General features: G+C 40.4%; 1 protein-coding gene across 4 annotated transcripts in view; it reads right to left on the bottom strand.

Annotated features, from left to right (window-relative positions):
• Positions 1–23,674, bottom strand: part of FANCC (FA complementation group C) — a 249,943-nt gene that overhangs the window by 202,808 nt on the left and 23,461 nt on the right. The window contains exon 2 of one of the 4 annotated variants that reach the window (XM_070049801.1): positions 20,582–20,707. The exons of the other annotated variants lie outside the window; for them this stretch is intronic. The gene's annotated coding sequence lies outside the window, so the exon portion shown is untranslated. The remainder of the gene's footprint in view (positions 1–20,581; positions 20,708–23,674) is intronic. 4 annotated transcript variants of the gene reach the window in all.

Here is a 23,674-nt window from a genome sequence, read left to right as displayed (position 1 = left end):
GTTATAACACCAAAATTCTTCAGGCTAAAAGTAAGTAACCTCAAAAGGTAATTCTGATTCACATAATTTAACAAAGAACATCAGTAAAGGTAATTATACAATTATAAATGCCTATTTTTCTCATTATTGACATGAAAATTAATTGTACAACACGGTATGGACATAATGTTCTCTTGGGCCTATAATTTATAGAAATGTAAGGTATATGTAATACATTAACCAGTAATAGCTTAAGTTTATAAGAGCAAAACTGTATTAGGCTAAATAAACACTTGCAACTACATATGTTAAAGTACCAACAGCAAAATACTGAGTTTGTGACATTAGGAATGTAACAGGTAAAACATTAATACCACAAAAAGGAACAGAAAGGAATATTTACATAGCAGCAATTTCTATTTATCACTGGAATTAAGATAGTTAAAATGGAGACTGGTAAACCTTCCAGCAATCACTAAATAAAAATACTCCAAAAAGAATAGTGAGACTATCATTAAAGAAAGTAAATTGTTACAATAGGAAATATTCATTTAAAACAAAGGGACAAAAAAAAAAAAAAAAAAACAGAAAAAGACATAAATGATACAGAAAACAAAATGGTAGATATAAACCCAACTATGTCAACAGTATCACTGAATGTGAGTAGGATAAACAACCCAATCAAAGGCAGAGATTATCAGGCTGGATTAAAGAAAAATATGATCCAACTCTATGCTGTTTATAGAAGACATACTTTAGATTCAAAAACACAGGTTGGAAATAAAATGATGGAAAAGCTATGCAAATACAATAAAACTAAGTATAGCTATACTGATCTCAAACAAAATAGACTTCAAAAATGTTCTTAGATAGAAAATAATATAATGCATGTGTTGTGGAATATTATTAGACATTAGCAACAGGAAAACATGAAGGAAATTAAACACATTACGAAATAATCATGAGTTAAAGAATTTGAAAAGCAAAGAAAACTCTTTGACATGAATAAAGGTAAAGGCACAGCAAACCAAAATCCATGGGATGCAACTAAAGCAGCATTTACAGAGGAAGCTGCAGGTGTAAATGCCTGTATTAAGACAAAAGAAAGCTCTTGAATCAATAACCTAACCTCCTACCTTAACACAAAAAGAAGGAACAGACTAGAACCTAAATCAAGCAGAAATAATATTAAAGTGGAAATCAGTGAAATAGAGATTAGAGTAAACCAACAAATTCAACACTTGGTTCCTTAAAAACATAAACAAAATTAACAAATCTTTAGTTGGACCAGTAAAAAAGAAAAAGAAAATTCAAATTATCAGAATCACAAATGAAAGAGCAGACAGATATTACTACCAACTACATGAAAATAAACAATAATTCAAAAGGAATATTACGGGGCTGGTGCTGTGGCATAACGGGTAAAGCTGCTGCCTTTAGTGCAAGCAACCCATATGGGCACCAGTTCAAGACCCGGCTGCTCCACTTCCTACCTATCCAGCTGTCTGCTATAGCCTAGGGAAGCAGTGGAAAATGGCCCAAGTGCTTGGGCCCTTGCATCTGTGTGGGAGACCCGGAAGAAGTTCCTGGCTTCTGGCTTCAGATCAGCTCAGCTCTGGCCATTGCAGTAATTTGGGGAGTGAACCAGCAGAATGGAAGATCTTTCTCTCTCTCTCTCTCCCTCTCTCTCCCTCTCTCCCCCTCTCTCTCCCTCTCTGTCAGAAGGCCCTCACCACAGGTGAGGAGAAGCCAGAGCCATGCTCTTGGTGGTCCAGAACTGTGGGCTAAATAAATCTCTTCTCTTCTGTCAACAGAAAACAGAATACATCCCACAACTTATTACTTTTTTTTTTTTTAAGATTTTATTTACTTATTTGAGAGACAGAGTAACAGACAGAGAGAGGGAGAGACAAAGAGAAAGGTCTTCCATCCTTTGGATCATTCCTCATATGGTCACAACAGCCAGAGCTGGGCCAATCCGAAGCCAGGAGCCAGGAGCTTCTTCCAGGTCTCCCATGTGGGTGCAGGCACCCAAACATCTTCCACTGCTTTCCCAGGCCATAAGCAGAGAGCTGGCTCAGAAAAAGGGCAACCAGGACAAAAACCAGCACCCATATGGGATGCCAGTGCCACAGTTGGAGGTTTAATCTACTACACCACAGCTCCTACGCCCAACTTATATTTCTAACAAAAAGAAATCAATAGCTTTCTTCAAGATTTCTCCAGTAGGTAGAAATAATCTCTCCAGCAAGCCTAAATGCCTCTCAGCAAAACTACTGACACAAGCAAGAGAGTCAACAGTGAGAACAAACACCAGTGTCCTGGGACAGGCTGTGTACCACACAAACCTGAGAGCCCCAAATTTGTTTACTTTACTGTACCACAAATATTAGAGTTGGAGGTTTCCAGATTTTGCTAAGCCAGTTCCTGCTACATTCAAAATATGGTAATATAAGAGGGTTTGGTCAGCTCTCAAGTCATGGGTTGTATAAACACTAGTTTACAACAAAAATGACTATAAAAGTGGTATGGTTCCTATTGGTAATATTAAATTAAATTTGAGGTCTTTTATTTTTCTAGCTGCAAATAACAAGGAGAAGAGTCTACTTGACAGCATGACTCAAATTTAAATAAACTGTAAATTTCTCAACATAACTTGAAAAGTTCAGTTCAGCCTCTTCTCATGTACAAGACTGAGCACAGCTGAGTTTATAATTTTTTTAAACGATTTTTTTATTTATTTGAAAGGCAGAGGCAGAGAGGGACAGAGGGTCAGAGGGACAGAGGGACAGAGGGAGAGAGAGAGGGAGAAAGAGATATCTTCCATCAGATGGTTCACTCCCCAATTGGCCACAACAGCCGGAGCTGTGCAGATCCGAAGCCAGGAGGCAGGAGCTACTTCTGGGTCTCCCATGTGGGTGCAGGGGCCCAAGGACTTAGGCCATCTTCTACTGCTTTCCCAGGCCATAGCAGAGAGCTGGATCAGAAGTGGAACAGCTGGGACCCAAACCAGCACCCATATGGGATGTCAGTTCTGCAGGTGGTGGCTTTACCTGCTACACCACAGTATTGGCCCAGAGTTTGTAAGTTAACATCCAAACACATCACAAACAAAATGGCTTCCAATCCCAGCTCTGTTCCACACAGTACTATTAGCTGTGTGGCCTAAAGTATTTCATTTCTCTCTAAATAAAAGGGCAATGATACCTACATATCACACAGTATGGAAAAAAAATTAAATGGGATATTAACAAAAAAGTGCTATATTTGTTAATAATAGAAAAATATCATTCAAGGTCTGAAGTGTCTGCCTCTGCCTCCTTTCTCTCTCTCTCTCTCTCTCTCACACACACACACACACACACTACACAAACGAAAAAATGAAGTCAAAGAATAAGGGAGAAAGCACAATTTTTTTTATATTCCTTCTGAAGACAGAGAAAAAACAACTTTGATACCCAGCGGAATATGGTGATAAAAAAGATGATATGCTTCCAAGGAGGACTATGAGGAAAAGTTGTGGATATAAGCTAAATAAAATAAAGGAAGAAAGAATCAAAGACGAAGTCTGTTATCAGGAGCTCCAGGAAGGACATAACTAAGGTAGGCTCTGAGATACTATAATTTAAAATCATTACCATATCACAAACTAAATAGCTAATATTCAGAATAACAAAATAGAATGCTGTCACTTCTGAAGAATTTTACAATTAACAATACACTGTATGTTCTTTATATATATAACAACACAAAAGTAAAATTAATAATGCCATGCAAAGGACGTGAACAATACACACATCAATAAACATATTTACTTTCATTCAGCAAATATCTACTGAATGCTGACTAAATGAAGAATAGCACTGCCAATCAAAAAAAAAGCAGAATAAAAAAAGGAATTATTATTTTTTTTTGACAGGCAGAGTGGACAGTGAGAGAGAGAGACAGAGAGAAAGGTCTTCCTTTTCCGTTGGTTCACCCCTCAATGGCCGCTATGGCTGGCGCGCTGATCCGAAGCCAGGAGCCAGGTGCTTCTCCTGGTCTCCCATGCAGGTGCAGGGCCCAAGCACTTGGGCCATCCTCCACTGCCTTCCCGGGCCACAGCAGAGAGCTGGACTGGAAGAGGCGCAACCTGGACAGAATCCGGAGCCTCAACTGGATTCTGAACTCAGGATGCCGGCGCTGCAGGTGGAGGATTAGCCTATTGAGCTGCAGCGCCGGCCTAGGAATACTCTTTTGCTTGTCAAATTAGCAATTAAAGAATAATTCTCAATGCTGGCACTGATACACAGAATATGATTTAATGGTATGGAAAACTGCTCATGTTAAATTGTTATATTTAATACTTTACAACACCAAATACAATATGATTGCAATTTTCTTCTGTAATAAAACACAGTCACAAATTACTAAAAACTAGAAAGCAGCTACCACAATGTTAACAATAGTGACCTTTGGGTGAAGGTTGTTTTTCTTTATTTTCTTCACTATACTTTTCATTAATTTCCAAATTTGCTGTGATAATCATGGATAATTTCTGTAACCAAGACAGTGATCTTTGTGATTTATACTTAAAATATCCCTTCCACTTGAACCAACTATGCTAGTTCCATTCCCTTAATCAATGACTGCATCTTGGCCCACAAGAGTCAAGGACACATCTGGTGCTGGAGCTTCCAGGAACGGTTTCCTTGTTTCTCAAAGGGAAAGCAGGAGACACACTGCTTTCCTTTAATATCAGCATTCCACATGTGAATCACTGCTTATCATTCAATACATGTTTACCTAAACAAACCTAACTATCCAGCAAACACCCAACTAGGCACTGTGGCTAATGAAAAGATAAATAATCTTTTATCTTCAAAACTATAATATAGTAGACCAAAAACATACTGTCTGGTACAGTAACAGATATACAAACAAAACCTGCAACAGTGTGAAGATGCTCTAATGGTAGCATACACACAACACACTGGGGACACACACAAAAAATACTTCACGGGGCCGGCACCATGGCTCACTTGGTTAGTCCTCCGCCTGTGGTGCTGGCATCGCATGTGGGCGCCAGTTCTACTTCCAATTGCTCCTCTTCCGGTCCAGCTCTCTGCTGCAACCAGGGAAGGCAGTGGAGGATGGACAAGTGCTTGGACCCCTGCACCCGCATGGGAGACCAGGAGGAGGCTCCTGGCTCCTGGCTTCGGATTGGCGTAGCTCTGGCCGTGGCGGCCATTTGGGGGGTGAACCAGCAGAGGGAAGACCTTTCGTTCTGTCCCTCTTTCTCTCACTATCTAACCCTATCTATCAAATAAATTAAAAAAAAAAAAAAAAAGACTTCGCAAACCATAAGAGTCTTCAAAGATAATTACTGTTTACATAGAGAAAATGGGAGCATCATCAAAACCCATGCCCATACCCCAGAGGTATGGGAGGGTATGACGAGACACTCACTTATCAGTAGGGCTCTGCCAGGTTCTAAAGGCAAATCAGGCATCCTTTAGGCAATGGTGCAGCTTTATTCTTTACAATCCAATGCTTTATGTTTAGCATATTCTGGTTTTCACATCATGATTTCTACACTACAAAAAACAGCTCATGGTACATGTCATTCTGCTGGGGAAAAAAGTAGATAGACCCAAGATAACACTTGGGTGTCTATTTTGAACATGTGACTATAACAATACCACACTTCCAAGTTAGGAATGTCACCTCATAGTTCTAAAGCCATCTCTAAATAAAGGGGGTTATATTTGCTAGTACTTCTGAGTCCTAAAACTGTCTTAACAGTTAAATACAAAAATATTATGTTATCCACTCTTCTTAAAAAAATGTCTCATGTATTCCTTGGAGGTAGACAGGTAGATAGAGAGAAAAAGAGAGAGACTATCCCATCCATTGATTCACTCTCCAATGCCCCAAAGCCAGGAGCCAGGAAGACATTCAAATCTCCCACATGAGTGTCAGGAACCCAATTACTTGAGCCATCACCACTGTCTCCCAGGGTCTGCATAGGCAGAAAGCTGGAATCAGAAGCCCGAGTCAGGAATCAAACTCAGGTATTTCAATATTGGATGTGGACATCCTAACTGCTAGGCTAAATGACCACTCCTTCCTATATTTTTAAAAAGGGCACCCTAAAACGCAGATGAATAATCTGAGGTCTGACTATCATTAAGAAGTAATGTTCAGTTTTATGATATAATAATGTCATCAGGAACTCCTGGGATGTGCATGGTTCTTTGCTCCCACACTAAATGAAGTGGCTATATGGCTTTTACATGGCATTTCCTGGCTTATGTTTTAATCTGGAAACCATACTAACAAAATAGAAATTATCCATACTTACTGCTATTTTTCAAAAATTAACTTCTTAAAGTTAACATTGATATATCATAGCAAGTCACCTTAAATACTAATTCATTCTCTAATTAATTTATTTAAAAATGCATCCAATATATCAAGATTATTAGAGCAGGCAGTTTCCTCAAGAGAATCTTTTAACCTATTGAAATAGTATTAATTATGTACTAATATATACATTATTTTTACAGAAACTAATACTGGCATTGTACTTAGTCTATGCCAGGACAAAGATAAGTATTTTAGGCATAACTCAGTCCCTACTAACCCATTGTACAGATGTACAAACTAAGAAGAAAGGTTAACTATCTCACCCAAGGGCACACATCTTATAGGAGATAGAGCCACTCACTGAAAAACACATCACTTGTGCACTCACGTCACAAGTCACTGATGACGGGTTACAGAAGGAAATCAAGTGTGAGTAAGAAAAGTAACTTTTGTTGTTTTTATCCATATCAAAAGCAAAATTACGCAGCAACCTCAACCTAAAATCCTTTGGCTTCAGCATTGCTCCTGAGCATCTGCACTCCTCATTTACGTCCACATGGCTGAGTTCCACACTCCTCGACAACCCCCTTCCAGCCCACTCGTCAGTGTCAGCAGTCCCGGTGGGCCCTTCCCACCGTCAGAGGCAATGTCTGTCTGCTCTTTCTATTTACACATCCCAGATTTACCCACCCATACCTCTGGTCTGAAACCACAATGTCTGTCTCTGCCAAGGCATAAAAAGGGAGCAAAATGTTTTCCACAGAGTTAAAAGAATGCCATTTGTCAAACCAATCTGATGATGCCAGATGAACTGAACACTTCCATCTGACCACCTTACTACTTGCTATTTAATATGAAATTGAATTAATTTTCAAAATGGAAACCATTTAAATTGCCCTGCAAGGAGTTAAACTGGATTTTTTCTTTTTTGTTTACTGCAAAAAGACAGGCATGTTCTAAACAGGACTTATACAGAAAATTTCTGCAATATATTTTTCCTAAATAAAAATGTTTGTTCTGTCACAAAAAATTCAAGAAAAATATCTAAGATAACATATTTAGTATGGATTTCTTTTCTTAGCCTTTGCAATATGGTAGTAAAGTCAGTTTTTTCCCCACTAATAACTTTCCCCCATTCTCCCAAGTTTAAGTCATAATTTCTCCCAAGAGCTCTGAGATATTATTTATCAGCAGCACAGATTCATGTGCCCATTCCTAATCAGTTCTAGATCAGAGCAAGAATAAAAATAAAATGTTTAGGGGCTGGTGCTGTGTTGTAGCGGGTAAAGCCATCACCTACAGTGCCAGCATCCCATATGGACGCCGGTTGGAGTCCCGGATGCTCCATTTCTGATCCAGCTCTCTGCTACAGCCTGGTAAAGCAGTAGAAAATGGCTCAAGTACTTGGGCCCCTACACCTGCGCAGAAGACCTGGAAAAAGCTCCATGCTCCTGGATTTGGATAGGCCCAGCTCTGGCTGTTGCAGCCATTTGGGGAGTGAACCAGCAAACAGAAAACATCTCTCTTATCCTCTGCCTCTGCCTCTGCAACTCTGCCTTTTGAATAAATAAATCTTAAAAAAAAAATGTTTAGCATTTAATATTAATGATTGTGATAAAGAATTGCTTCTATCTAAAAATAGTCTTACTTTCTCTAAAAACATAGGCTGTTTTAGCAAGACTAATAACTTGTAAAGTAGGGTTTTAGTTATAATTTCATTGTTTTAAGGAAATCAGGTCTTTTTTTATGTAAGATGATCTCTTTTTTATACCATATACAGGAGAAAAATAAATCATCCATGATTACCATAAGTATCTATTCCAAAACATGATGAAAATAGTAAGATGTCCTCATATTATTTATCCATCCATGTGCTTCAAAAAAAAATTGGACCTTAGCAAGACTATGACCTAATCTTAGCATGCGCTGATACAAACTCCACTGAGAAACTGTACTTTCATTCCAATTGTCTGTGGTTTTGTTTTATATGAATTTCTTTTTATATGTCCTTTTTTAAAATTATTTATTTATTTATTTATTTTTTTGACAGGCAGAGTGGACAGTGAGAGAGACAGGGAGAAAGGTCTTCCTTTTCCGTTGGTCTAACCTCCAATGGCCACTGCAGCCGGTGCGCCGAGGCCGGCACACCGTGCTGATCTGAAGCCAGGAGCCTGGTGCTTCTCCTGGTCTCCCATGCGGGTGCAGGGCCCAAGCACTTGGGTCATCCTCCACTGCACTCCCGGGCCACAGCAGAGAGCTGGACTGGAAGAGGCGCAACCGGGACAGAATCCGGCGCCCCGACTAGGGCTAGAACCCGGGGTGCCTAGTGAGCCACGGCGCCGGCCTTTATATGTTCTCTTAATAGGTTAATTGAGTTGCCATACTTGGTGAATAGACTCAATGTATTAAACTTTGGTTACTGGTATCTTGTGTTACCAAGCAGTATAGCAGATCCATACTTTGAGCAACGCCGGGCAACCTGAGAAATAATACTTCTGTCTGGGATCATGTATGCTTTATCCTGATCTACAGATTTCTCCATCTTTTACCATTAAAGAAATCAAATATCTTCTAAGTACATCCAACAGTATCTTTCTGTCAGCAATATCACCATGCCAGTGTGACCGACACAAACATTACTTCAAAGATTTAGGAAGCTCCATTAATCCCAAGAAGAGTAAATGCCTTATTTTAAACTTCCCCAGATGCAGACCTAGAATGAAAGATTTGAGTGGAAGTAGATTATTTGGACAACACTATTAGGGGTATGGGGAAGTGATAAAGGGAACAGGGGGGAACCAATAAAGGATGTCACACCAGCTAACAGATGGACCTAGAGCTCAACCCAAAAATAGCTTCTGGGAAACACTCTCCTCAGAAGCAAAACATGCAACTAAAGTGGAAAAGTAAAGACAAAGAGGAGATTCTAAAAGCAAGCAGAGATGTTTAAAAAAAAAAAAAAAAGACAAAGTACTTTCAAAAGAGCATTACTAAGAATAGGAGTTGACTTCTAAATTTCAGACATGGGAAAGACAGTCTCAGTGTTCTGAATAAAACTGCTAACCCAAAATTCTATATCCAGCAAAAATACTTGTTAGGATGAAGATATAATACAAAGCATTACCAGGCAGATTAAAAAGTGAGTTAACCAGCGAGCCAGCAAGGGAAGAAGAATTATCCCAAGAAGGAGGTGAAAGGCAAAAGAAATACCAAAGAAAAAAGCAATTTTGTGAATGAATGTAGAAAACTCAAAACAGCAACAGCTATAGGCTACAAAAGAGTTAAATTGTTCAAATGACCTTGCATTGTCCAAGAGAAGAGGAAAGGTAGTTTTAGATTAATTATATATATACTACAACTTCTAGAATAATCATTAAAAGAATATATGGTATATAATTTTGAAATTAATAGAAGTAAACTATCAAATGATTTTTTTTAACTATCAGTCAAAAACATTACAAGAAAGAAGAGAAATAGCTGGAACTAAAAGAAGAAAGGACATAAGAGGCAGATTTAAATCCAAATATATCATCAGTCACATTAAGTGTACAATGATGAATGATCTAGTTTTAAAAAAGGTTATCTGGGGTCAGCACAGCTGCATAGTGGGTAAAGCCACCACCTGAGATGCCAGCTTCCCATATGGTGCCTGTTCAAGTCCCAGCTGCTCCACTTCCAATCCAGCTCCCTGCTAGTGCACCTGGGGAAGCATGGAAGATGGCCCAAGTTCCTGGCCCCTGTACCCACAGGAGAGACCCAGATAAAGCTCTGGCTCCTGGCTTTGGTCTGGCCCAGCTCCAGCGGTTGCAGATACAAGATCTCCATCTCTTCCTTTCTGTAACTCTGCCTTTCAAATAAATAAAAATAAAATCTTAAATAAATTATCAGACTGGATTTTAAAATCCCAAACACTGAATGTCTATCAACTAAACTTAAGGATAAAGAGACTAAAAATGCAAACGTTATAATTATATTAACAAAAACAAAGCAAGAATAGCTATTTCTATTAAATGTAATAGGTTTTTAGCAAAATATCATTACTAGAGAAAATTCATAATTATGAAATCCAATTCATCAGGAAAATATAATAATTTTAATTTTGTAAATACCAAATAACGTGGAATAACAACACAGAGCAAAAAATGACAAAAATCCCAAAAGAAATAGTTCTACAATCAAAACAAGTAGGATGAAATTAAGGTATTTACATTTGTAAATATTTTTTCCAGGCTTAAAAATCAATGAGAAATATAAAATTAAATAAAAATTGATCAAAGATCCTAGTATCAGAGCTAAAACTATAAAACTCTCAAAAGATGACATAAAAAGAGTTTCATGACATTTGGATTTGGAAATAATTTCTTGGATATGGGCCAAAAAGAAAAAAAATGGACAACATAAAAAATTTTAAATTATGTATATGAAAGGATACTGTGAAAAGATAACTCACAGGATGGGAGAAAATCTCTATGGACATATTCTGAAGTTAATATCCAGAATTTGCAAAGAACTGGTCACAATAACAAAAAGAACAACCCAATTGAAAACAGGCAAAGGACTAGAATAGACATTACTCCAGAACATATACAAATGGTCAATACACACATGAAAAGATGTTCAACATAACTAATCACAAGGAAGATGCAAATCAAAGCCACAACGAGCTACCACTTCATGCCCAATAGGATGGCTCTTATCCAAAAAAAAAAAAAAAAAAAATTTAGAAAATAACAAGCATTGATGAAGTTATAGAGAAATTAGAGTCCTTGCTGGTGGAAATGTAAAATGGTGCAGCCACTATGGTAAATAGTATCGCAATTCCTCAAAAAGTTAAAAATATAATTATCATATGATCAAGTAATTCCACTTCTGAGTATATGTTGAAAAGAATTGAAAGCAGGAATGACAGTCTGTATCCTCACATGCACAGTAGCATTATTCATTATTCACAATAGCCAACAGGTATGAACAACCCAAATGTCCACTAATGGATAAAAGGTCACATAAAGTGTGGTATTTACATACAACAGAGTATTATTCAGCTTTTAAAAGCAAAGAAGTGGCCGGCACCGCGGCTCACTAGGCTAATCCTCTGCTTGCGGTGCTGGCACACCGGGTTCTAGTCCTGGTAGGGGCACCGGATTCTGTCCCGGTTGCCCCTCTTCCAGGCCAGCTCTCTGCTGTGGCCCGGGAGTGCAGTGGAGGATGGCCCAAGTGCTTGGGCCCTGCACCTGCATGAGAGACCAGGAGAAGCACCTGGCTCCTGCCATTGGATAGGCGCGGTGCACCGGCTGCAGTGCGCCGGCCACGGCGGCCATTGGAGAGTGAACCAATGGCAAAGGAAGACATTTCTCTCTGTCTCTCTCTCTCACTGTCCACTCTGCCTGTCAAAAAAATTTAAAAAAAAAAAAAAAGCAAAGAAGTGCTCATGCATGCTATAACATGGAAGAAACTTAAACACACTAGGCTAAATGAAGTCAGATGCAAAAGAACAAATACTGTATGATTCGTCGTAGGTTAGGTACTTAGAAGAGTCAAATTCATAGAGACAAAAAAAGAGAGTGGTGTTTGTCAGGGGCTGGTAAGTGGACGTAATGAAGAGTTATTATTTAATGGGTATAGAGTTTCAATTGGGGATATAGATGATAATCGTATACAACACAAATGTACTTAATGTAACTGAACATTACAATTAAAAATGCTTAAAATGCTTTTATGCTAAGTATATTTTACCACAATTTTAAAAAGCCAAAAAAAAATTAATGAGTTGGATATATATCTCAAGAAGTTAGAAAACAAAAAATAGGGGCAGGCATTGCGGTGTAGTGGGTAAAGCCACCACCTGTGATGCTGACTTCCCATATGAGAGCTGGTTTGAGTCCTAGCTGCTCCCCTTCCAATCCAACTCCTCGCTAATAGCCTGGGAAAAGCAGCAGAAAATAGCCCAAGTGTTTGGGTCCTGGCCACCCAACAAGACAGACCCAGATGAAGCTCCTGACTTCAGCCTGGCCCAGCCCTGGCAGTTGCAGCTATCTGGGGGATGAACCAGCGAATAGAAGATCTCTCTCTCTCCCTCCCTCCCTCCCTCTGACTTTCAAAATAAATAAATAAATCATATTTTAAAAATAGCAAATGGAAACAGTAGTAGATTATTGTGTTAAACAGTTCCAGACGAGTTTAAAATCTTGTTATGAATTTGCAAGTCTAAAATATGGAAGACTATACATATAAAAAATATTTCCAAAACTTTTGTCAATACCCCTCATATTATTCTGCTTTTTATTACTTTAAAATGTCTGAGAGGAGCTACTTAAGATTCTAGGAGGTTCATTTCAGCTTATAGTTATGAAGGTTCACAGGCCAAGAATGTATGTGGGGAAAGATCACCTGCTACTAATGGTCATATTCGTAAGTCAGCCTACTAAATACTCTAATTGTAATATTAACTCCATCTTATTTTTTTTTATTTTTTTATTTTTTTATTTTTTTTTTTTTTAATTTTTTTGACAGGCAGAGTGGACAGTGAGAGAGAGAGACAGAGAGAAAGGTCTTCCTTTGCCGTTGGTTCACCCTCCAATGGCCGCCGCGGCCGGCGCGCTGCGGCCGGCGCACCGCGCTGATCCGATGGCAGGAGCCAGGAGCCAGGTGCTTTTCCTGGTCTCCCATGGGGTGCAGGGCCCAAGCACCTGGGCCATCCTCCACTGCACTCCCTGGCCACAGCAGAGGGCTGGCCTGGAAGAGGGGCAACCGGGACAGAATCCGGCGCCCCAACCGGGACTAGAACCCGGTGTGCCGGCGCCGCTAGGCGGAGGATTAGCCTAGTGAGCCGCGGCGCCGGCCTTATTAACTCCATCTTAGAATACTATCATTCCTGCCATGCTTAACCTCTATTTTAAAACTTAGGGGTCCATCACCATGATATAGTGGGTAATGCCGCCACCTTCATTGCTGGCATCCTATATGAGCTCACTCGCTCTCTCTCCCTCTGTAACTCTGCCTTTCAAATAAAATAAATAAATACACAAAAACACAAACACTGCCACATTCCCAACCGATAGTCACTGGAACAATGTCATCTGCTGACCAGGAAAATACACATTAGTCAACAGAAAAATGCAAATTTAAAAAAGTAAATAAATGACTAAAGGTGATGTTTTATATCACTACTCATGTTTTATGGCCCTACCCAAGATGAAATGTATCAAACAGCAGGTTTTAAACTTTCAGCAAGGTCCTTCTGCCCTCCAGGTAGCCATCAACAATATTAGGGACAAAAAGATTGAAAAAGATATGGGAGACAGTTTTAAACCGTAACATGAAGATCTTAAAAGAGATCAAAGAAAGTGGTAGACTTTTTTTTTTTTTGGTGGTAGACGTTTTTTAAAGAATGATTACTAGGTGCAGGCATTTGGTTTGGCTTAAGTTAATACACTCTTAGGATGCCTGCAATCCATATCATAGGGCCTGAATTAAAGTTCTAGCTCTTGGGGATGGTGCTGTGGCACAGTGAGTTAAAGTGCCAGCATCCCATATTGGTGCCAGTTTGAGTCCCAGCTGCTCCACCTCCAATCCAGCTCCCTACCAATGCACCTGGGAAAGCAAAAGAGGATGGCCCAAGTCTTTGGGCCCCTGCACCCACATGGGAGACCAGGAAGGAGCTCCTGGCTCCTGGCTTCAGATCGGTGCAGTTCCAGCAGTTAAGGCCATTTGGGGAGTGAACCAGCAGATAGAAGACCTCTCTCTCTGTAACTCTGCCTTTCAAATAAATAAATAAATCTTTTTAAAAAATAAAGTTCTGGCACCACTCCTGATTCCAATTTCCTGCTAATGCACACCTTGGGAGGCAGCAAGTGACAGCTCAAATACTTGGATCCCTGTCACCCACATGGGAAGCCCAGAATGAGTTCCCAGCTCCTGACTTCCGCCTGGCCCAGCCTTGGCTGTTTCTGGAATCTGGGAAACGAACCAGTGAATGCTATCTCTCTCTCTGCCTTTCATTTTTTTTTTATTTACTTATTTATTTTTTAAAGATTTATTTATTTGTTTCAGAGTCAGAGTGACAGAGAGGCAAGGAGAGAGACACAGAGAGCTCTTCCATCCATTGGTCCACTCCACAAGCAGTGGGAGAGAGCCCAAGTCCTTGGGCCCCTGCAATCACATGGGAGACCTGGAAGAAGCTCCTGGCTCCTGGCTTCAGATCAGCTCAGCTCTGGCCATTGAGGACATCTGGGGAGTGAACCAGTGGATGAAAGACCTCTCTGTCTCTCTCCAGCTCTACCTCTATCTGTAACTCTTTCAAATAAATAAAATAAATCAAAAAAAAAAAAGGAACTATAGCAGCCCGACTCGAACCGCCACCCATATGGGGTGCCAGCACTGCAGATGGTGGCTTAACCTGCTACACCACAGCACTGGCTCCTCTCTTTGCCTTTCAAACAAATAATTTTTAAGATTTATTTATTCAAAGGTCAGAGTTAGAGAGAGGGAGAGATGGGGAGAGAAAAAGAGAGATCTTCCATCCGCTGGTTCATTCTCCAAATGAGCCACAATGGCCAGGGCTGGGCCAGACAAGACAGGACTTGAACAGGTATCCACGTGAGATCCAATGCTGCAGAACAGCAGCTTAATCCACTGCACTACAATGCCGGTCCCTGCAAATACATTTTTTTAAAAATAATACTTAACATTTTTATAAACTTCATTTACACAAGAATACTGAAAGATTTACTGCTCAGGCATGCTTCAAAGTCTAATTCATCAACATAGCATGTGATAAAAATGTCATTAGCAACTTTAATTCTAGTGTCGCTCCCCGTCTTCGTGGAGGAACGACACAGGACCCTGCGCTGTTCTTTCGTCTGCTCGGCCCTTCCCGGGTTTGCTGCTGGTTCTTCCCGGGGTGGCTACTGTCCCTTCCACCTCCGTGGAAGGGCGGTTCCCCCTGCCACATTCCCCACTTCCGCAGGGGAGCGGCACACCGCCAGCCGGCTCTCTCGGGGGCTGCACAGGTGTTCCCTTAGATGTTCCCCTTAGATGTTCCTGGTGCATGCCGTCTCTCTCCTCCTTTATAGTCCTCCTCTGCCAATCCTAACTCGGCTGCCCACACGCCGAGTACGCTGCTCTCCTCCAATCAGGAGCAAGTCCTACAGTTTATTGGCTGAACTGGAGGCAGCTGTGTAGAAGCTGTTTTCTTCTCTCCCAGCGCCATATTGTGGGAGAGCAGATGCATAGAATAAGTCTTAATTCCAGTAACTTAGTCTAGTCCGGGTTGCTCCCCACATTCTAGGCCATTTCATGGAGCTAGAAAGACCACATACAGCTTATTCACGTTCTTCAACACTTTCTTTATCTCCATCTTTGTCACTATACAGAGCACACTTCTAGTCTATAATATCTTCATCTTCTATAGCTCAAGAGAAAACGTATCCCTAGCACTCTGATTGATCAATGCTTCACGTTAACTCTGCACTACACAGAGAACATCATGTTTTAAAACACTGGAATCAAACGTTAATCACACCAATAGTTATTTCAGCAGCAGTGCCTTCAACATTTGATATTTCAAACTTTTTTTTCCCAAAGATTTATTTACTTATTTTAAAGAGTTACACAGAGAAAGAAGGAGAGAGAAGAAAGGCAAAAAGAGAGAGAGAGAGGTCTTCCGTCCACTGGTTCACTCCCCAAATGGCTATAGCATCCAATCTGAAGCCAGGAACTTCTTCCAGGTCTCCCACAGGGTGCAGGGGCCCAAGGACTTGAGCCATCTTCTATTGCTTTCCCAGGCCATAGCAGAGAGCTGGATAGGAAGTGGAGCAGCCAGGACTTGAACCAGCGTCATGTGGGATGCGGGCACTGGAGGCGGGGGCTTTATCCACTATGCCACAGCACCGGCCCCGATATTTCAAACTTTTAACCCATTCCTTCTGCTCCTTTCAGAATATTCTCATGAAAAATAACATTTCTTCTTCATATCCTCAGAACACAAACTACAGACAAACATGTACTGTGTAACAATCTGTTGGTCAACAGCAGACCAAATCTGACAATGGTCGTAGAGATTAAAGTAGAGCTGAAAAATTCCTATCACCTACAGATCACAGAGCTGAAGAGAGGCAGAAGAAAAAGAAAAGACCTTCTGAAAAATTCACAGTGCAGGGTTTCTCAGAAGCACTGGCAGACCTCAACAAACTTCTTAGAATCCTTGGAGGGGCCAGCGTTATGGTGCAGTGGATAAAGCTGTTGGTGCTCCACTCTTGATCCAGTTCCCTGCTGATGTGTCTGGAAAAGCAGCAGAAGATGGCCTGAGTGCTTGGGCCCCTGCACCCACATGGGAGTTCCTGGCTCCTGGCTTTGGCCTGGCCCAACCCTGACCATCACAGTTATCTGAGGAGTGAACCAGGGAGTAGAGATTAATATTCTCTCTCTGTCTCTGTCTCTGTCTCTGTCTCTATCTCTGTCTTTCAAATAAAAAATAAATCAGAGAGAGAAATACCCAAAGTTTTAAATAATGGAGAGAAATGTTCACAATACCTTATCTGTTTACAAGCATATCTGTGAAGAAAAAGGAAACAATCCAATGAACAACCAAGACAAACTTGAGAAGAGTGACCCCTCTTCCAGAAGGGTCTCAGGCAGGCCCTTCAGAAGGTGCACAGAAGGCATTGTTAAAATAGCAGAGGACAGCTCCATGGGCCCTTGTACCCATGTGGGAGACTGGAAAGATGCTCTGGGCTCCTGGCTTCCGTCTGGCCCAATCCTATCTCTTCCTCTCTCTGTAAACCTGCCTTTCAAATCAATCTTTAAACACATTTAAACAAAAAAAGTTAATGTAAAAAAACTGTTCAAACTAGGAAAAAATTTACGGAATAAGAATATAAAGAAGGAAAATATTTTTGTACAGTTGTACAATGCATGTTATTACAAGAGTCAAAAAGTTGAAAAATTTTAGACCTGGGCATTCAGGCTAGTAATTAAGCAATTGATTAACACATCCTAGTCACATATCAGAGTACTGGAATTCAATCATTGGCTACTGCTCCTAATCCAGCTTCCTGCAGGTGGGATACATGGTGATGGCTCAAGTGATTGGATTCCTGCTACCCACATGGGAGACCTGGATTGAGTTCCCAGTTTCCACCTTCAGGTAGGTCAGCTGTTGTGGACATTTTGGGAATGAGCTCTATTTGTGTGTATGTGTTCTGTCTCTAATAAACAACATTTAAGTTATTTATATTGTACTGTAGTCTTATTAAGTGTGCAACAGAATTATGACCAAGAAAACCATGTATACATCTTAATTTGAAAATACTTTATTGCTCAAAGTGCTAACTATCATCTGAGCTTTCAGTGAATCCAAACCTTTTGCTAGGGTAGTGTTTTGCCTCAACGCTGATGGCTGTTAATTGCATCAAGGTGGCGAGTGCTGAAGGTTGCAGTGTTTAGGGCAAATTCTTAAACTAAGACAACAATGAAGTTTGCCACATCAACTGACCCTTCCTTTCACCAAAGATTTCTCTGTGGTATGCAATGCTGATTCACAGAAAAATCACTACCTATGGCAGTTATATCCATATAAAGTGTATTTCTCAAATATTAAGACATAAAAATGAGTATTTCTCCTTGACCCAAGAGCTACTGTGTTAGCAGACATGAACACCACACTAATCATTGTACATCTCCATCAGAGCTCTTGGGTGACCAGGTGCACTTCAATAAGCAGTGATATTTGGAAAGAAATCTTTTTGCTGAGCAGCAGGTCTTAACCGTGGGCTTAAACTATTCAGCAAACCATGCTATAAACAGATGTGCTGCCACCCAGGCTTTGTTGTTCCATTTAAAAATGGAACAAAGGAGATTTAGGCTTAATTCTGAAGGGCTCTTGGATTTTCAAAATGGTAAATGAGCACTGGCCTCAATTTAAAACTCAGCAGCTGCATCAGTCCCCTAACAGGATAATCTAAAGTAAAAAGAACAAAGCTAGAGGCATCATACTACCTCATTTCAAAATATACTATGGAGATACAGCAATGTAATAGCCAAAACAGCATGTTACTGTCATAAAAACAGACATGGAGCTCACTGGAACAGAACAGTTAAACTTAAATATATTATGAGTAACAAGGGCACCAAGAATATATAGTGAAAAAAGGATAATCTCTTAAATGATAATAGGAAGACCTGAGTTCCACATTGAAAAAAATCAAAATAGCTGATGTAAATGGGATTTTTTAAATTTCATATTTATTTAAGTGTGTGTGTACACAGGCATTCACACACACACACAATATTATTCAGCCCTTAAAAAAAGGAAGAAATTGTCTTTTCTGACATAGATGGGCCTGGAAGACATTCTGCTAAGTGAAATAAGCCAGATGCAGAAAGGCAAACAATGTAGGAACTCATTTATGAGTATGTGCAATCTAAAACAAACTCATTGAAGCAGTGAGTAGAGTGCCAGTTACCAGGAGCAGGGATATAGGGAAAATGGGGAGGTATAAAGTTTCAGTTCTGAAAGAAAAATAAGCTCTGGAGATGTATTATATACTGCTGAATGTCTATAGCTAACCATCTTGTATTGCATTCGTACTTAAAATTTGCAAGAAGAGCAGGTCTTAGGTTAAGGGTGTTCATCACACACACAATAACAAGTAAGAATGAAATAGGAAACTTCAGGGGTGATGAATGTGTTCATGGCCTTGAGGGTGGTGATGGTTTGATGGGTATAAACTTATTCCCAAACTCACTGAGTTACATACATTATATATGTATAGCTCTTTATATAGCAATCATATCTCAATAAAAATATTTCAGTAAAGTGGTTTTTAAAAAAGATTATTTAAAAGTCAGAATTACAGAGAGAGAAGGAGAAAGAGAGAGACTGGTTCACTCCCCAAATGGAGGTTTCCCATGTGGGTTCATCCAGGTTTCTCATGTGGGTTCAGGGAATCAAGCACTTGGACCATCTTTTGCTGCTTTCCCAGGCACATAATCAGGGAGCTGGACTAGAAATGGAGCAGCTAGGACTTGAACAGGCACCCTTTAGGATGTGAGCATCACAGGTGGCAGTTTAACCTGCTATGCCACAATGCAGGCCCCAGTCAAGTAAATTTTTAAAAATCAACTGTATAAGTTAAATGAGAAAATATCAAGTCTACTGCATAGGATATTTCGGTAAAACCCCTCTATCACACTCCAATTCAAAATAACGTAAGATTGTGAAATAAGCCACTAATTTGTCAAAGGCTGCTTCTTCAAGTGGAAAATAGTAAAGAAAATCCCCAAGTGTCACATCCTTTTTTATAGCAAAAAAAAATCTTGACGAAGTGAAAAAAAAATTCAACAGAGTTGAAAATAAATATACTGGGTCTTTTAAATTTTTATTTACTTAGAGAGAGAGAGGGAACGAATGCGCATGCTCTGATTTGTAGTCCTCTCACCCAGTGTCCACAATGGCCCCACACTGTGGTCAAAGCTGGGGACTAGGAACTCAATCTAGGTCTCCCAAGTGAACCACAGAAACCCACCACTAAGACATCACCACTGTCTCCTGGTGTCTGTATTATCACGAAGCTGGAGCATGGAGCCAGGCAGCGAATCCAGGTGCTTAAATACGGGTCATTAATGTCCTAACCAGCATCATAACTGCGAGGCCAAATGATCATGCCTGTATTTTTGCTGTGTTCTTTTAATTCCCACATCAGGGGCTGTCGTTGTGGCGCAGAGGGTTAACGCCCTGGCCTGAAGTGCTGGCATCTCATATGGGGGCCGGTTTGAGTCCCGGCTGCTCCACTTCCCATCCAGCTCTCTGCTATGGCCTGGGAAAGCAGTATAAGATGGCCCAAGGCCTTGGGCCCCTGCACATGGGACACCCGGAAGAAGCTCCTGGCTCCTGGCTTCGGATCGGCGCAGCTCTGGCTGTTGGCGGCCAATTGGGGAGTGAACCATCGAATGGAAGAGATCTCTCTCTCTCTCTCTCTTCTCTTTATGTCTCTCTCTGCCTCTCTCTCTCTCTGTGTGTAACTCTGACTTTCAAATAAACAAATAAATCTTTAAAAAAAAATTCCCACATCAAATCCACCTATCTCTGTCAGAGATTGTTTTTTCTTCTCAAAGGATAATTCATTTAAATTTTCCAACAAGGCTTTTTGTTGTTGTTAAAGATTTATTTATTGATTTATTGAAAGGGAGAGTGACAGAAGAGAAAGAGACAGAAACAGAGATCGTCTATCTACTGGGTCACTCCCCAAATGCTCACAACAGCTGAGTTTGGGCCAGATGAAAATCAGTAGTCTGGAACTCCATCCTGGTCTCCCATATGGGTGGCAGGGGCCCAAGCACTTGGGGCATCCTCCATTGCTTTCTCAGGCACATCAGAAGGGAACTGTAATGGAAGCAGAACAGCCAGGACTTGAACCTGCACTCACATGGGATGCCTTATGTCATAAGTGGTGATTTAACCTGCTATGTCACAACAGAGCCCTCCAAAATAGTTTTAGTAAAGCATAAATTAAGAAGTTTCCCATCTTTAAGGGATTATAATATTTCTATCATATGAATTTGGATGTAAAGACAGAAAGAGAAAATGCAGGTAGCATATTATCAATTAACCAAACAAGCACAGTCATGTGTCAAGACTAGGTTGGCTTAACAGTTGAAGTATACATCAAAATAAAGAACATAAATGGTGGGGCTGGCATTGAGGCTTAGTGGGTTAAGCAGCCACCTGCAACACCAGCATCCCATATGGGCACTGGTCAAGTTCCAGCTGCACCACTTCCGATCCAGCTCCCTGCTAATGACCTAGGATAAAGCAGCCAAAGATGGCCCAAGAGTTTGGTCCGTGCCACTCACGTGGGAGACATGGATAAAGCTCCTGGCTCTTGGCTTCAGCTTGCCCCAGCCCTGGCTGTTGTCACCATTTGGGGAGTAAACCAGCAGATGGAAGATGCATCTCTTTCTCCTTCAATCTGTAACTCTACCTTTCAAACAAGTAAATAAATCTTTAAAAAATAAAACATAAATGGCTTTCACAGTCAACATATTCACAACTGGACTAGGGCAGGCTAACTCATTCACAGAATACCTTATGGATTGTTATATCCAAAATATTTCAAATTGTAATGAGCTTCAAAGGCAAACTCGTGACTTTACGGTTTCAGGAGTAGAGAAAGGTCTCATGATTCTAGTTGATCCTTTTGACAAAGCTCTTCACATCTTTACAGTCTCTGAACCTAAAATACAAACTAAAACCACTAAGTATTATGTGATATAGGAGACAAGGTGGAGCATTTAACCCAGATTTGGGGTGTCAAAGATTTCCAGAGGAAGAGACCTGAAACTGAGACTTTAACCATATGTGGTGGCTCGCCAAGTGAACGAGGCAGAAGCCAGGCAGATGGAACCACATGTACAAAATACTGAGGCAAGAAGACCTTCTGTAGACAAAGTGTAGACTAACATGACATACAGCAACTGTTTTGGGATCTTGCCAAAAACAAGGATGACTCCCTTCTCTAGGAGATACCATACTGATCCATACTGATAGACATAGATATAGGTATAGATATAGATATATACATAGGCACATATATGGAAAGAGATCTTCCTTTCAAATAAAATGAAAATAAATTTATGCAATTCTTAAATGCATTCCAACAGTATTTTCAACGTATCATGAGTTTATCAGGACATGTCTCCATCGTAAGTCAAGCAGCATCAGTACCTAAGTATGACCAATACTTACCAGATAAAATACAAAGTATTGCGTATTTAGATTCCACATGGCAAAAAAGAAACAGTGACAAGTCAAGGATGGTACTCACATTTCTAGTGAAAGAACTAGGTAACCAGTGCCATCATGTACTCAAAGAAAGAACAAGGAGTAGGAATGTACCGGGCAGAAAGATGACAGTTCAGTGCATAGTGAGTACAAGATTCTTGTATAAGCCGAAGAAAGAGGTCCAACAAGCAATAGTCCATGTGAATATGAAGGTTAGCAGATCTGAACTCAACAACTGAGGGAAGATAATCAAAGCCATAGGAATGAATGAGACAACCCAGGACGAGAAAAGATGGACCAGCTCAAGGACACTTGGAACATGTCAGGTATGGAGGGGTTTGTTGACAACAGTTAAAGAGCAGTCTTGTACCCAGGGAAAACTGATACTGGTTCTGCTGAGAAGATATTAGCAGGCCTGTGGCAGGTAACAGAAGAGCCTACCCATTCTGTTCTATGCTGTACTTTCTAGGTCTAGTCTGCTACTGTCACAGTCATCCAAAACAAATCAGTAAAAATCAAACGGCAAAATCATTGTTCTAGTTTTCTCTTATTTAATAGACTCAAAGCAGGCACTATCTGTACAGGCAAACAATGTGTGTCATGGAAACCCAAAAGTCATTCTTGTACCACTAATACAAGCCAAAACTTTATTAGGACAGCACAGACATACAGTAACATCAGATGTATTTTCTATTTTTTTTTATTTAAAAATTTTTTTTATTTTTGACAGGCAGAGTGGACAGTGAGAGAGAGAGAGAGAGACAGAGAGAAAGGTCTTCCTTTGCCGTTGGTTCACCCTCCAATGGCCGCCGTGGCCGGCGCACCACGCTGATCCGAAGTCAGGAGCCAGGTACTTATCCTGGTCTCCCATGGGGTGCAGGGCCCAAGCACTTGGGCCATCCTCCACTGCCTTCCCGGGCCACAGCAGAGAGCTGGCCTGGAAGAGGGGCAACCGGGACAGAATCCGGCACCCCGACCGGGACTAGAACTCGCTGTGCCGGCGCCACAAGGCGGAGGATTAGCCTATTGAGCCACGGCGCTGGCTATGTATTTTCAAGTGCTATAAAATACAATGATTTTACTCTTAGGTTCCAGAATTTAAAAATACTATGGTCTATGTGTTTTTCAATAAGACTCTAAAGTGCAGTGATGTTCTGAAAGTAGTTCTTTTCAATTCAAGTGTTGACAGGCAAAATATTTAGTTTTAGTCTGACCTTACAGGCACACATTATTTACCTACTTTTAATTTCATCTGAACCATAAGGGTAGTCTTGCAAAGCAACAAAAATGTTCAGAACTGAGGTCAATTAATAGCTTCTAAACTGTTGAAATCTTTACTTAGTATAGAGCTGATCTTCTGTATATAAAGAAAATTAAAAATGAATTTTAATGAAGAATGAGATGGGAAATGGAGTGGGAGGTAGGATGGGAGTGGGGGTGGGAGGGTAGGCATGGGGGGAAGAACCGTGATATTCCAAAAAGCTGTACCTATGAAATTTATATTTATTAAATAAAAGCTTTCCAAAAAATAACTAGCTTCTAAAAATCTAAAAACAAGACAATATCACA

The sequence above is a fragment of the Oryctolagus cuniculus genome, chromosome 1, assembly GCF_964237555.1.
Source record: "Oryctolagus cuniculus chromosome 1, mOryCun1.1, whole genome shotgun sequence".
Classification (NCBI taxonomy): Eukaryota; Metazoa; Chordata; class Mammalia; order Lagomorpha; family Leporidae; genus Oryctolagus; species Oryctolagus cuniculus.
This window is presented reverse-complemented; position numbering and strand designations above follow the sequence as displayed.